We start from the raw sequence: 17,198 nt of genomic DNA, 5'->3' as shown, positions 1-17,198 counted from the left end.
CGGCCACCTGCATTCCAAGCCACGCCGGACACCACTACACCACCCCAAGGTTGAGTACAGCTGGACACTCCACCCACCACCACCATGCCAAACGCTACTCCTGCTTGGACCACCACCGCCAGCACCACCTCTGCATGGACTGCCACCACCACCGCCACCGAGCAGCAGTTGGGGGACCACATTCCTTATTCACCACCACGGACCCCGCCAGAACCTCGACCACCACCAGCATGCCGCAGCAGCTAGAGGAACCTGCCAGGCGGTCCCCCAGCTCCAGGAGGTCCCCCAGCTCCAGGAGGTCCCCTAGCTCCAGGAGGTCACCGAGCTCAAGGACGTCCACCAGCTCCAGGGGTTCCACCAGCACCAGGCGCTCCAGGCAGGACACCATGCCAACGGGCCACAGAAGAAGCCATAAAAGTGGGCAAAAAAAAGAAAGACTCTCACACTCCCTCCCCCCTCACCTCCCACTGTGTGTGACCCACCCCATGCCTCAAGTCCCATCCCTGAGCTCCCTTTCCCCACTACTTTCATCACCCCTTCCCCTAGAACCCCTTTGTCGCCTTTATTAAGCCATTCCTCGTCCCTCCACACCCCCAAGTTGCCACCATCTTCCCCCAAACGTCACTCCCAGTAATTTTTTTTGTTTTAAATAAATGTCCTTTGGTTTTCCTCTAATACTGTTTGGTTTATTGTGTCTTTTTCTGACTACACACACTGCGCCATACACTTTGTGTTTTTGCCACCACATAGCTCCAGGACTGACACGTTTCTTGTGTCAGTCCTGGAGCTATGTGTTGTCAAAAACACAAATATATGATTTGTATTTTCACCACCAGTCTCTTCAGTCTGCTAATATTGGTCAGACTGAACAGAGGATGGTGTGAGTGCAAGGCATATCTATTCTCACCTTGCCAGGTATCATAAAGAGTGAATTGAGGATGATGTGTTTTGGCCATCATTATTTCACTCTTTGTGACACAAGGCCAGGGGACTCTAGATATACCTTGTAATTAACCACTTCATCTATTCAGTCTGTGGCGAAGAGATGATGGAGAAACACATCATATCTACAATACCCTGGCCTGGTATCATAACTATTTAGCACACCTGGCCTGGTGAGTATACCTGTGAGTTGTCATCTGCAGCATCGCTTCAGTCTGCATTATGTATTGCACGCAGACTGGAGAGATGCTGGAGGTTAACTCATGTGTATTCACCTGCCGAGGTGTCATAAAATTCTGAAGTCATGATGCGGTTTTTTGGGCATCCTCACTTCAGTATGACACCAGGCCAGGGGATTGTAGAAGTTGTATAAACCTTTATCATCTCTCCAGTCTGCGTGCATACTGAAGCCACAGTGGAGATACTACAACTAATATTTATACTCACATGGTCAGGTGTCATAAAGAGTAAAGAGTGAAGGATGTTAGTGCATCCCAAAATCCTTATTTGTAACATCAGGACAGGTGATACAAATATTAGTTGTATTATCTCCACCGTCGCTGCAATCTGCCTTATTAAACACAGACTGGAGTGATGATGAAGGTCATACAACTTTTATATCTGCATTCACCTGGTCAGGAGTCCTAGTAAATTCAGGATGCACAAAACACAGCATCCTGAATTCACTGGACACCTGGGCAGATGATTATTGTATTGGAGTGTATAAAGACAGAATGCACTTGGTACAGGTATCAAAACAGGTTTTTTATTTACATACTCACAAGAAAACAATTTTACACCATTTGATCTTGCCATGCCACACGTCCTACATCAGAGATAAAGTATGCAGCAAATTGGTCCCTCATGTGGTCAACTTCAGCTGATGACCTGAGAGGGTGCTGAGTGAAATCAGGCAATGGGTTGGCAGCTGGTTCATCTAGTTCAAAGTTAGGGCACTCTTTAGCCATAACAAAAAATAAATCTTTATGTCTAGGGTTTTGCAAAACACTGAAATGAAAAAAATATTAGCACATGGCATAACAATAATTCTGCAGGCTTTTGTTTACTACATGGCAAAACAATAATTATGCAGGCTTTGGATTAGTACATGGCAGAACAAAACAATTATGCAGGCACTGGTTTTTAACCCCTTAAGCCCCAAGGGTGGTTTGCACGTTCATGACCAGGCCAATTTTTACAATTCTGACCACTGTCCCTTTATGAGGTTATAACTCTGAAACGCTTCCATGGATCCCGGTGATTCTGACAATGTTTTCTCGTGACATATTGTACTTCATGTTAGTGGTAAAATTTCATTCATATAACTTGCGTTTATTTGTAAAAAAAACAGAGATTTGGCGAAAATGTTGAAAATTTCGCAATTTTCCAAATTTGAATTTTTATGCCCTTAAATCACAGAGATACGGCACACAAAAAACTTAATAAATAGCATTTCCCACATGTATACTTTACATCAGCACAATTTTGGAACCAAATTTTTTTTTTGTTAGGAAGTTATAAGGGTTAAAAATTGACCAGCGATTTCTCATTTTTGCAACACCATTTTATTTTTACGGACCACATCACATTTGAAGCCACTTTGAGAGGTCTATATGATAGAAAATACCCAAAAGTGACACCATTCTAAAAACTGCACCCCTTAATGTGCTCAAAACCACATTCAAGAAGTTTATTAACCCTTTAGGTGCGTCACAGGAATTTTTTGAATATTTAAAAAAAAAATGAACATTTAACTTTTTTTCACAAAAAAAATACTTCAGGTTCAATTTTTTTTATTTTACCAAGGGTAACAGGAGAAATTGGACGGCAAAAGTTATTGTGCAATTTGTCCTGAGTATGCTGATATCTGATATGTGGGGGGAACCACTGTTTCGGCGCATGGCAGACCTCAGAAGGGAAGGAGCGCCGTTTGACTTTTTCAATGCAAAATAGGCTGGAATTCAGATCGGACGCCATGTCGCGCTTGGAGAGCCCCTGATGTACCTAAACAGTGGAAACCCCCACAAGTGACCCCATTTTGGAAACTAGACCCCCCCAAGGAACTTATATAGATATGTAGTGAGAACTTTGAACCCACAAGGGCTTCACAGAAGTTTATAACGTACAGCGGTACAATTAAAAAATCATATTTTTTCCACAAAAATGATTGTTTCACCCCCAATTTTTATTTTTCCAAGGGTAACAGGACCCTAAAAGTTATTGTGCAATTTGTCCTGAGTACGCTGATACCCCATATGTGGGTGTAAATGACTATTTGGGTGCATGGCAGAGCTCGGAAGGGAAGCAGCGCCATTTGACGTTTTTGGCTGGAATTGAGATCGGACACCATGTCGCGATTGGAAAACCCCTGATGTACCAAAACAGTGGAAACCCCCCACAAATTACACCATTTTGGAAACTAGACCCCCCAAGGAACTTATCTAGATGTGTGGTGAGCACTTTGAACCCCTCAGTGCTTCACATAAGTTTATAACGCCCGGGCGTGAAAATAAAAAAATCGTATTTTTTCCACAAACATGATCTTTTAGTCACCATTTTTTTTATTTTCCCACGGGTAACAGGAGAAATTGGACCCCAAAAGTTGTTGTCCAATTTGTCCTGAGTACACTGACACCCCATATGTGGGAGAAAACTACTGTATGGGCACACGTCGGGGCTCGGAAGGGAAGTAGTGACGTTTTGGAATGCAGACTTTGATGGAATGGTCTGCAGGTGTCATGTTGCCTTTGGAGAGCCCCTAATGTACCTAAACAGTGGAAACCCCCCACAAATGACCCCATTTTGGAAACTAGACCCCCTAAGGAACTTATCTAGATGTGTGGTGAGCACTTTGAACCCCCAAGGGCTTCACAGAAGTTTATAATGTCCAGGCATGAAAATAAAAAAATCGTATTTTTTCCACAAACATGATCAATTAGTCTCCAATTTTTTTATTTTCCCAAGGGTAACAGAAGAAATTGGACCGCAAAAGTTGTTGTCCAATTTGTCCTGAGTACGCTGATACCTCATATGTGGGAGAAAACTTCTGTATGGGCACACGTCGGGGCTCGGAAGGGAAGTAGTGACGTTTTGTAATGCAGACTTTGATGGATTGGTCTGTGGGTGTCATTTGCGTTTGGAGAGCCCCTGATGTACCTAAATTATTGAAACTCCCCACAAGTGACCCCATTTTGGAAACTAGACTCCCCACGGAACTTATCTAGATGTGTGGTGAGCACTTTGAACCCCCAAGTGCTTCACAGAAGTTTATAACGCCTGGGCGTGAAAATAAAAAAATCATTTTTTTCCACAAAAATGATATTTTTGCCCCCAATTTTTTATTTTCCTAAGGGTAACAGGAGAAATTGGACACCAAAAGTTGTTTTGAAATTTGTCCTCAGTATGCTGATACCCTATATGTGGGGGTAAAACACTGTTTGGGCGCATGGCAGAGCTTTTCAACGCAGAATTGGCTGGAATTGAGACCAGATGCCATGTTGCATTTGGAGAGCATCTGATGTGCCCAAACAGTTGAAACCCCCAATTATAACTCCAACCCGAACCCCAACACACCCCTAACCCTAATCTCAGCCCTAACCCTAGCCCTAACCCTAGCCCTAGCCCTAACCCTAATGGGAAAATGGAAATAAATACATTTTTTTAATTTTATTATTTTTCCCTAACTAAGGGGGTGATAACGGGGGGTTTGATTTACTATTTTTTGTCGGTTTTTATGTTTGGCGGCTGTCACACGCTAAAAGATGTTTTTTATTGTAAAAATATTGAGAGCTATAATTTTTCCGTATTTTAACCCACCGAGTCATGTGAGGTCTTATTTTTTGCGGGACGAGTTGACGTTTTTATTGGTATTATTTTCGGGCATGTGACTTTTTTGATTGCTTTTTATTCCGATTTTTGGGACGCAGAATGAACTAAAACCAGCGTTTCATGAATTTCTTTTGGGGGGTGCGTTTACACCGTTCCACGTGCGGTAAAATTGATAAAGCGGTTTTATTCTTCGGGTCAGTACGGTTACAGTGATACCTCATTTAGGTCGTTTTTTATGTTTTGTCAGTTTAATGCAATGAAAACTATTTTATATAAAAAATAATTATTTTTGCATCGCTTTATTCTGCGAGCTATAACTTTTTTATTTTTTTGTGGATGACGCTGTATGGTGGCTTGTTTTTTGTGAGACAAGCTGACGTTTTCAGCGGTACCATGGATATTTATATGCGTCTTTTTGATTGCGCGTTATTGCACTTTTTGTTCGGTGGTATGATAATAAATCATTATTTTTTGCTTCGTTTTTTATTTTTATCTTTTAAGGGGTTCGTTAAAGGGGTTAACTAATGGGACAGTTTTATAGGGCGGGTCGTTACGGACGCGGCAATACCAAATATGTGTACTTTTATTGTTTTGTTTTTTTTATTTTCAAAAAAAGAATTTATTGGGGAATATTTTTTTTTTTTTACTAATTTATTTAGCGATTTTTTTTAAATTATTTTTACACTTTTTTTTTAACTTTATTACATTGTCCCAGGTGGGACATCACTGTCATGTGACAGATCGCTGATCTGTCACATCACAGATCACTGTGACAGATCAGCGATCTGTCACAGGCACTGCTGCAGACTTCCTCATGCCTGCGCTTTGCAGGCAGTGAGGAAGTCAGCTCCCTACAGGCCCCCGAAGGCCCCCGTCACCATCTTGGATCCGGGGGCCTGTAGGGAAAGAGCCCCCCGCAGCAGTGCTGCACATTGTGTTTGATCGCGGTGTACAAGGGGTTAACGTGTCGGGGGCGGTCCGTGACCGCCCCTGACACATTGTGCCGGGTGTCAGCTGTGATAATCAGCTGACACCCAGCCGCGATCAGCGGCGCTCACCACGTGGGCACCGCTGATCGCTATGACGTACTATCCCGTCCCTGGGAATTAAGTCCCAGGGCACATGGACGGGATAGTACATCTGATGGCAGTAAGGGGTTAAATATTACCGTATATTTCGGACTATAAGACGCATCGGTCTATAAGACGCACCCAGATTTTAGAGGTGGAAATTAGGGAAAAATATATTTGAACCAAAAAAAGTGGTAAAATATTTAATAACATAAATAACATACTATATGTGGTGTTATTATATGTAATAGTATGTTTATATGTCGGAAGCTACGGATAGAAGATGGTGCTGCATGTCCAAACTGGTGTCTGTTAAGTACAATATGAAGATGCTGGAGGGTGAGTATAGAATGGGGGCACAGGGCTTATATTTAAAGCACCACTCCAGCACTGAAAAATAACACTGGAGTGCTGCTTTAAGATCCCAAGGAAGAACTTTAACTCTCAGCATGTCCTCCAGATCATATGGCATGCTGGGAGTTATAGTTCACTACAGGATGGCAAAGTGATTTTTATGTGCTGCAATTACTAACCTTTTAATTAATTCTTTCTTGGACAAGCTGTGCTCGGTGCAGGTCCTGCAGCCAGCCAGCCACACTGTGGTGAGGTCATGCAGCATCACATGGCCACACAGAGCCCTCCCTCTTATGACCTCACCACAGATCATGTAAGAGGATGCTGCACTGTTTGTAGTGCGTGTCTGCAGGACCTGTGATGACATCATAAAGAGGCAGGGAATTGTGCGGTCATGTGATGCTCCAGCCCACCCTCTTCATGACCTCACCACAGGTCCTCCACAGGAGCATTCAGCATGGCATCAGCACAGCCAGGGCTGTGCGGCCTGTCAGGTATGCGATCCTTCCTGCTTCACTCTGCTCCTGCCCCCGTTCCACCGGACACAAATCTCCCCAGCTGCTGCAGGAATTGGTGCTGGGGAAGCCATGTGGGTCTGTCCTTTGCTACTCTCCGCTCACTGCTTAGCTGACAGGAAAGCGTGGAAGCGGCTCATGAATATTCACTTCACTTTAAGTATCGGGAGCACATGGTTTCCCCAGCGCTGGATTCCTGCAGCAGGCAACATTTTCCTGCATCCTGCAATCCCACTCACTGCTGCCCCTCCCTACATGCTACATTCCGACCATAAGACGCACCCACACTTTCCTCCCAAATTTGGAGGAAAAAAAGTGCGTCTTATGGTCCGAAAAATACGGTATGTACCGTAATTTGGCCAGGAGCCGTTCCTCATGAGGAATCGCATGACGGAGCTGTGTGTCCTGTCTCCGGATGACTCCTTGAACACGACCAAGCAAATACATGAAGCTTTCTTGAGACATCCGGGTATAGTCAGTACATTTTGCCAGGTTTGTCTGGAGCTCGCTATAGAGGGTGTGGCACGCTCCACGGCTCTCCCGGACTTCAATAATCGGATGTCTCCAAAAACTCCGCCGCTGCCATCTTCGCTTTATCTCTCTCTGCCTTTCTTGCTGGCAAGCAAATGCAAAAGCCTGAGAAAGCATGATGTCCAGATCCAAGTTGATGCGAAAACTCTCCCAACGCAGATCCATGGTGACACAGGAAACAGCAGCAAAATCTGAAGAATTCAGCTGTAACAGGGTTTATATAAAGAATTCCCATTACACACGCTTAATGATGTCCCATTGGTGGAGTTTGTTTCAAGGATTTATCTCCTGTGAAATGTGCCACCTAGAGAACGCATGCGCATAAAAAATGCAAACGCATACAAAATCGCATGCAAACGCTGTGCTTTTTTGCCGTCATGTGTACGCTGATGCGTATCAAAAACGCTGCGTTTGCATGCATTTTTGCATGTGTATGCGCTGCGCACAAAGACGCAAATGTGAAACTAGCCTAATAGCTGTGGGTTGGACACTGCGTGATTGTGCAGCGTCCAGATATTATCGCATATTGGATGGGATTTCAAGAAATTCCATGATAACTATATGTCCACAGACACCCGTGGATCACGCGCAAACACTGACATGTGGCGCGTTGTTCAGGACCGCAATATGTCAACATGTCTTGTGGAGATGCGAGCCTCCATAACAGAAATTTCAACAATAATATTGAACGCAGTGAATCCGCACGGTTCAGTGATGAAACGTGGATTCACCTGCGTTCAATAGACGGCGGTACTTTGGACGCAGCTGTTTTATGTCAGTAAACAGCTGCATAAAATAATAACAAAAAAAATACTCCATCATCATTCAGCTGCTCTTAACCATGTGTCTCTTGTGGCTGTGGATAACTCCTGCCTTCATGTGACAATGACATGGGTACACGGGGCTCAGCGTGGAAGAACGGTGCCAGTGAAGGAAGTAGAAGTGTACATTATTAATTCATGATATTTTCCAGTTATGAGTTTTTGGCCTCTAATAGCCAGTAGTAGGTCACAATAATAAAATAGGATGTTATGCACCCTCCCCAATTCCATGGCCACCTCTCTGCCATGGTCTCTGGTTACTGACTGCTGTGGTCTCTGGTTACTGACTGCAGTGGTGATCACCTCCACAGCCAATGAGCTCAATGACTCCACTCCATGTAGACAGCATGAGCTGCTGAGCTCTGTGATTGCCAGCAGCAGTGAAGTGAGTTGTAGTTGGGATGTCACACTCACTACTGCAGCCAGTAAATAGAGATCAGTGCAGTGGTGAAACGGTAGAGCTAAATTTGGGGTGAGTAACATCAGATTTTATTATTTTAATCCAGCGCTGGAGATCAAGTGCTAGAAACTTATAACTGGAAAACATCATGAAAGGAGTTGTCCGTCCTTTTGGTTACAAGTCTGCAGACACTCTAAGTGACTGCAGACTTGTGAATCCTCCCAGCACATGCACTACGCGTTGTGAGGATTCTAGTCGCCGGGCAGACACATGACTGCAAGTATTCAATATGCAATCATTACATCACTAGTTAAAGCATGTTATGTTAAAAAGACAAATTAGTGAAAATGTGCTTGCTTTGCTGTAGGGGTAACATATGTTGACTAGCTTCTAGTGGATTTTACTATAAAGCTTGGTGTAACCTGTATTCTTACCCGTAAAAACATCTAATTAAAACCATATTTTCAAAAACAATAAAATATTGAGTTGAATTAAGCTCAGCCGATTGGTTCAGCCCACCACAACTGTCCCAGTTCCTCATGTGGTCCCTTGGAAAAATTAGTTGCCCACCCCTGTTTTAAGGTGATTAAACATCCAAATTAACCTTAAGCTGCTTTTTTATCTCTGTTCTGCCCATTCATGAGCAGCAAGATAAAAATTCATAGCGTAGTACCAGTTACAACCCATAGAGGTCATTGGTTACTCATTTATCCTGTTTCTGTGTACAATAGTATTTCTCCTTTAAGGAATAGTGTGTTCTGCTTACAACCTCTTCCTTAGTTTCCCGGGCAAAATAAGATATGCAGACATCTTTCCCGGGCTTTCTGAGTGATACACCAGTGTTCTGGCTCTCTCTTCACTATAATCTCTCCTCCTGTCCAGCGGATTCCGGTGAGGCTCATAATACAGTTATGTGTTTGTGCTAGAATCTGTACATGCCAGCCGTCATGCAGCCACCGTGTAGTGTACTGTAAGTGAGGTATATTTTTCTCTGTATCCTCCAGTTTAGTTAATGCTCTTTGCACTACAAATAGAATAGAATAGTGTGAGCAGCATGAACTTTGCCATGATGACTGAATTTCTGTTTTATACTGTTACTGTGTAGTCTCTGTAATGTCCCAGTTACTGATGTAATTGCACTCTGTATCATGCTGTTGTATCTGTAATGTGCCAGTACTAATATGCTGTTTATTCTTTGTAGTTTTTACCCGTTATCATTAACATCATCATCTCAATAAATATAGACTTAAGAATCCATACAGTCTGTTTACTGGGAAGTGGACGAGGGTTTAGCCGTATGCTGAAATCCACACAGTACCATACGTGGAGGAAGGCAGAACAGTAAAATTGGACCGCTGGTCACAGGTGGTGGTTGTATAGGCTGCACGGGACCGCTATCACGCAGACTGCATCGCATACCGGTATTACAGCAGTCGCCATACAGCTGCGGGGAACAAGAGTCCAGGCCCCCAGTAAAAACTGAGCTCCAGTCACAGGCAGTGATTACATAGGCTGTATGGGACCGCTACCACTCAGACTGCACCGCATATGGGTATTACAGCAGCCGCCATACAGCTGCGGGGAACAAAATTCCAGGCCCACAGTAAAAACGGACCACCTGTCACAGGCGGTGGTTGTACAGGCTGTACGGGACCACTACCATCCAGACTGCACTGTATTACGGGTATTACAGCAGCTGCCATACAGCTGCAGGGAACAAGAGTTCAGGCCCCAGTAAGAACGGGTTAACCGCCTTCAGTGAAACTGATAGCAGTCGCAGGCTGTAGTTGATGTAGTTGATGAGACTATACGGGACCGCCAACAAGTGCTACACCATTCCTGCCACGCGGAAGCCCGCCCACGCATAGACTCAGTTTCCTGCCAAAATATGCAGCAGTACACAGCTAAGCGTACAATGTCTCAAAGCAACACATCCTCAAAACGAGGTCATGAGAAGGTTCTAGCAAGTTGTCAATAGCAGAGCTGGCTGCTGTCGCTCATGCCGAAGCAGCCAAAGCGAGGTCCTCCTTCGCCAAACAAGAGATGCATCTAAAGCTGAGACAAGCAGAGCGAGAGGCAGAAACTGCACACCTGCAAGCTGAAACCGCACGTTTGCAGGCAGAGCAAGAAGCGGAGACTGCGCGCCTGCGAGCTTCTCTAGAAAGACTTGTGATAGACAAAGAGACAGCAGCTGCAATAGCTAAGGCTGAGTACTTGAAAGCTATGATGGATCCTGATTATGAGACATGCAGCAACGTTCTCGAAACAGATCTAGAGCAGCAAGACTCAGCGCAGTGCATCGCAGAGTACGTCCATCAATATTCCGGCATGGATGACAGCCCTGATGCACTACATCGACCAGCCTATGCCGATCGATCCAACCCCGAACTTCGCTACCTCAAACAAGGAGACGTCCAGCACAGAGATGTTGACCACAGCTACTGTTCCACCAAGCAGGAGGTACAGCTCCCATCCCACCTTAAAGAGACACCTTCTTCACCAGAAAGGTACTATACAGACTATCCAATGCCAAGATCATCTCACAGGTAAGGTGATACACCACTCTCTAGACATGACTATAACACACCGGCTCGTACCAGCACTGATCAAGCCACCATGGACTTTGCAAAGTTCTTTGGCCGCCGAGAACTGATTACAAAAGGACTTGTAAAGTTCACTGATAAAGCCGAAAACTATAGGTCATGGCGAGCCTCGCTCCAGAACGCCATTCAGGGTCTGGACTTTTCTAGTAGTGAGGAGTTAGATCTCCTGGTAAAGTGGCTCGATATTGAGTCAGTCGAGCATGCCAAGAGACATTAATATAAAGCATCCATACATAGGCCTACGTAAAGTGTGGGAAAGACTTGATGAATGCTATGGGTCAATAGTAGTCATAGAGAATGCTTTATACAGAAGAATTCATGATTTCCCTAAGATAGGACCTAAAGGTTATCAAAAGCTTAGAGAATTGAGTGATTTATTGGTAGAGTTACAGGTTGCCCGGGAGGAAGGACGCTTGCCCGGATTGGCATTCTAAGACACTACTAGGTGTGTCAATCCAATAGTACAAAAACTTCCTTACAATCTACAAGAAAAGTGGATTACATATGGTTCACGGTATAAGCAAACTCATAATGTACCGTTCCCTCCTTTCACTGTTTTTGCAGAATTTGTCACCCAACAAGCTAGGATCAGAAATTACCCTAGTTTTGACTTCACTCTGTCATGTCCCACTGTGCCCGGTGTCAAACCCAGTAGGACATCTGTGGCAGTCCACAAAACTAATATTGTTTCCACAGGCCCTCATCACAATACGAGTGAGCCCCCTCCAGAAGAGGACAAACCTCAAGATGTTAGTAAGCAGTGTCCTTTATACAGGGCCGGTTCTAGGCAAAAGTTTAAAATGGGGCTCCAAATGCTAACATATTGCACATCACACAGAAGCATTTCAGTTGTATTTACGTGAGCTGAGTTCAGGCAGATAAGTGAGTGAGATCAACAATATTGAAGTCGTTCGATGCTCGTTACCCGGCCTCTTTCCACTGGCTGAGGAATATTGATAGGAACAGAACAATCACAATTAGATCAATCTGTCCCCATACAGTATCATGTTATCGGCAGCACATCTACAGTTTACACCGGTGATGTGCTGCTGAGAACAATGATTTTTGTTTTGGCATAAATAATCCAATTACTCGATGAATATGCAGCATTTTGCTTGTTTAGTATAATACACCCATAGACCTCTATATATTATAATGTGCACCACTGTCCTCCATATTGCAAAATGTACACCCCATAGTCCTCCATATAATATGCCCCATAGTCCTCCATATAGTATAATGCACTCCTCATAGTCCTCCATATAATACAATGTACCCCATAGTCCTCCATATAGTATAATATACTCCCCATAGTCCTCCATAGCCTGGAGTCACACTGCCAATTTCTCCTGCGATAATCGCATCGCATAGCACGGACTGGCCCTGCACCTCTCCTGACCTGAGAATGACTGCATGATGGATTACTATGCAGCTGTCAAGCTCAGGTCAGGAGAGCAGACAGCCAGTGTGAGTTTTACAATCCGATTCTCGGATGAAAAATTCGCCAGTGTGACTCTGCCCATATAGTATAAAACACTCCCCATAGTCCTCCATATAGTATAACACACTCACCATAGTCCTCCATATAGTATAATATACTCCCTATAGTCCTCCATATATTAAAATACACTCCTCAGTCCTACATATAGTATTATACACTTCCCATAGTCCTCCATATAGTATAATACACTCCTCAGTCCTCCATATAGTGTAATACACTCCTCATAGCCCTCCATATATTAAAATACACTCAGTCCTCTATATAGAATAATACACTACTCAGTCCTCCATATAGTATAATACACTCCTCATAGTCCTCCATATATTAAAATACACAGCTCAGTCCCCATAAAATATAATGTAGCCACGCCCCCAGTTCCCATAGAATATAATGTAGCCACCACCCACCACCAGTCCCCATAGAATATAGTGTAGCCATCCCCCCACCAGTCCCCATAGAATATAATTAGCTCCCCCCAGTCCCCATAGAATATAATGTAGCCACCCCCCACTAGTCCCCATAGAATATAATGTAGCCACCCCCTGTCCCCATAGAATATAATGTAGCCACCCCAGTCCCCATAGAATATAATGTAGCCACCCCCATCCCCATAGAATATAATGTAGCCGCCCCATCCCCATAGAATATAATGTAGCCTCCCCCCCACCAGCCCCCATAGAACATAATATAGCCACCCACCATCCCCATAGCATATAATGTGGCTCCCCCCTCGAGAATGGCCCCACAGTCCAGCACTCACTGACATATTAAAAAAAAACAATCCTCACCTCTCCTCGTGCCCCGCGCTGCTACCGGTTCCGGTCTCAGCAGCTGCACTGCCCGGCACACAGAGGCAGAGGGGAATGATGGAAGAGGGAGCGTCATGTGACGCTCTCTCCTCCATCATTGCATTGAACTGTACCAGCGCATAGACGCTGGTATAGTTGAATGCGGTGGTGGCGACAGTAGCGGGGGGAGTCGGCGCTGGCGGGCCCCCCAACTCACAGGCCACACAGCGGCTACTGGCTGGGGGCCCCTGGGGGAGCAGGGGGCCCCATGCAGCTGCCTGGTCTGCCTGCCGCTAACGCCGGCCCTGCCTCTACACAGGAAACCACATCCTCTACTAAAATGCAGAGCCTTCAGGGAGAAGTCTTTGGAGGATTACAAGGGTGTCCTCAAGGAAAACATCTGCTGATGCTGTTCCACATCTTCTCACCTCACCAGGAACTGTGAAGCTAGCGTGAAGTGTGCAGAATGCAGCAGCACGAATCACAATACAGCCTTGCACCCTGGACCACCTCCACGAGTGTTGTCGCAAGTAGAGGAGCACGATGGGAAGCAGAAGAACACTGACGAAGACACCCCTGTGGTCACCTCTCAATGTACGGAGATCTGTAAGGGACTCACAGGAGGAAGATCCTGTTCAAAAATCTGCCTTGTCCTAGTCTACCCAGCAGGCCACAAGGACAAAGCGCTCAAGATATATGCAATCCTGGATGACCAAAGTAACAGGTCTCTAGCCAGCCAAGTCTATCTTCTATGACAACTTCAGCATTCTAGGCCCCGGTTCTCCCTACTCCTTGAAGACGTGTTTAGGTACCGTTGAGACGGTGGGGAGGAAAGCAACCGGATACAAAGTGGAGTCCATAGATGGCCAGACCTGCCTATCGCTACCGACCATCCTGGAATGCAACCAGATTCTCGACAACAGGTCTGAGATACCTTCACCGGAGGTGGTGACACATCACCCCATCTGAAGCGTATAGCCCACCTGATACCTGAGTTGGACCCTGAAGCCCCAATAGCTTTACTCCTGGGAAGTGATATACTATGTGTCCACAAGACTAGAGAATATATCAAACGCCTTCCAGAACGTTCTACTCGCAGAGGCTTGACCTTGGATGGGTCATTATAGGAGATGTCTGTCTAGGAGGAGCACACAAGCCAGCCTCAGTCAACAGTATGCTTACCAGCACACTAGAAAATGGACGTCTGTCTCTCTTCCAGCTATGCCACAATAGTCTGCTGGTAAAGGCTGGTAAAGGAACTACTGTGCAGCACTCCCCAACCTTGCCCTTTCACAGTTCCTACCAACGAAAACCACGCCTGTGAAGGTGAACAAGACCACATAGGATGTACAGTCTTCCACAGGACAAAGGAAGACAACAAGACAGTGATGTCTATAGAAGACAGGATGTTCTTGGACATCATGGATAGACAAATAGTCAAGGACAAGTCAAACAGTTGGGTCGCACCTCTACCATTTCGACCTCAGAGGAGACGCCTACCCAACAACAGGGAACTGGTCTGTTGCCAATTCATTTCCCTCAGACACAAGCTTCAGAAGTCACCTGAGACGAAGGAACATTTCTTTACTTTCATGGGGAAGATATTCCAGAACAACCACGCAGAGATTACACCTGAACTTCGGCACTCAGAGGAGTGTTGGTACTTGCCCATCTTCGGAGTGTACCATCCTAAGAAGCCAGGTCAAATAAGAGTGGTATTCGACTCAAGCGCCAAATGCAAAGAGGTCTCATTGAATGATGTCCTGTTGTCAGGCCTAGACCTCAACAACAGACTTCTAGAACTACTACTCCTCTTCCGCAGAGATATAGTGGCATTTATGGCTGACATACAACAGATATTCCACTGTTTTCTCGTCAAGGAGGAACACAGAAACCAATTGAGGTTCTTCTGGTACCGCGACAACGACCTGGACAAAGACATTGCAGAGTACCGGATGAGGGTACACATCTTCGGGAACAGCTCTTCATCTGCAGTCGCTATCTACAGCCTCCGAAATTCCACCAAAGTGGGCAAAGAAGAGTACGGGTCAGACGTCAGATTCTTCGTAGAAAAGGACTTCTACGTAGACGACTGTTTGAAGTCCACACCGACAAATGAGGCTGCAGTCACTAAAAAGGGCTCAAGAAATGCTCGCTCAGTCTAACCTAAGGTTACACAAGATTTCTTCCAACAGCCGAGAGTTGATGGAAGCCTTTCCCTCTCAAGACTAGTCCAGCGATATAAAGGACTTAAACCTAAGCATTGACTCCCTTCCTATGCAGCGGAGCCTTGGATTGCTTTGGGATTTGAAGACGGATGCCTTCACCTTTCTGATCAGCAAAGATGAGAAACTCTTCACGCGCAGAGGAATTCTTTATTTCGTGAACAGTCTATACGACCCCCTGGGGTTCGTAGCTCCAGTATCCATCCAAGGAAAAATTATGCTAAGGGGCTGCCTAAAACCCAAATTTAAGAAGCATCATTGTCAGAAGCTCCCTGTCCTCCCCAACAGCTGCAGGAACCTTTCCTTGCAACCAGAAAAAATGTAAAACCTGTCCATTTATAATGACCACGGACAAGATAAAGAGCCCCAACTCACATCAGGACTACAAGATCCCAGGTACTTTCAGCTGCATCACATCTAATGTAGTGTACTTAATTATTTGTTCCAAATGTTCAACTGGGGGTCTGTATGTGGGGGAGACAGGGCAAAAACCGAGAACAAGGATGAATTCTCATCGTCACACAATAAGAGAAAAAAGAATGGATCTACCTGTGGCAAAACATTTTTGTATCCCTGGTCATAGCATGATGGACATTAAATTACTTGTATTAAAAGGTAACTTCAAGTCTCAGAGAGACAGAAGAGTCTCTGAGTACAAATTTATGAAAACTTTTGACACACTCAGTGCAGGAATGTGTTGCATGGATTTATGTCCTTTTACATCAATTAAGGAATTTGCTCTTCAGACCTTCTGGGGTCATCACAACACAGAACCAGACCCCAATCAGAGGGCAATAAAACTTTCACGCTCCTTATCAATGAACTGTTCCAATATTTATGTTTATCCCTCTCCCATAATGACAATTCTGCTTCACATCACTTGTCTTATATATTGCGTTTTTTCTGTGCTGTCTTGTGTATAAATATATGATTCTTCAGATTTTGTATTAGTCAATGCCTGATGAAGAGACCTGAGTAGTCTCGAAAGCTTGCAATTTGTTACCAGCTTTTCAGTTAGCCATTAAAAGGTATCAACCACTGAGGACTCTCAATTCTGAATATTCTTCTATCATCACCTCAAATCTCATCGGTTCAGCAGGTTCTCACCCTGGAAGTCACTTGTTCGAGCCATGGCTTGTCTACTTCATGTAGCCCAGTCCTACAAGTCAGCACTACCTGCAAGCCAGAGACCTTGTAAAGTTTGGCATCACTGCAAGCATGCTCCCAACCTAAAAAGAGCTAAGGTTACAATACTTTGTATTGTACAAAAGGAAACCTACACCACAGAAATAGACAACCTCAACAAGGTTCAACCCATTCCTAAAGACAGCATGATGAAGCTACAGTGGGGCAAAAAAGTATTTAGTCAGTCAGCAATAGTGCAAGTTCCACCACTTAAAAAGATGAGAGGCGTCTGTAATTTACATCATAGGTAGACCTCAACTATGGGAGACAAACTGAGAAAAAAAAATCCAGAAAATCACATTGTCTGTTTTTTTTTCATTTTATTTGCATATTATGGTGGAAAATAAGTATTTGGTCAGAAACAAAATTTCATCTCAATACTTTGTGATATATCCTTTGTTGGCAATGACAGAGGTCAAACGTTTTCTGTAAGTC

Source organism: Dendrobates tinctorius, unplaced genomic scaffold, assembly GCF_039654945.1.
Source record: "Dendrobates tinctorius isolate UK_male_01 unplaced genomic scaffold, ASM3965494v1 ptg000155l, whole genome shotgun sequence".
Classification (NCBI taxonomy): domain Eukaryota; kingdom Metazoa; phylum Chordata; class Amphibia; order Anura; family Dendrobatidae; genus Dendrobates; species Dendrobates tinctorius.
Note: the sequence above shows the minus strand (reverse complement) of the source record.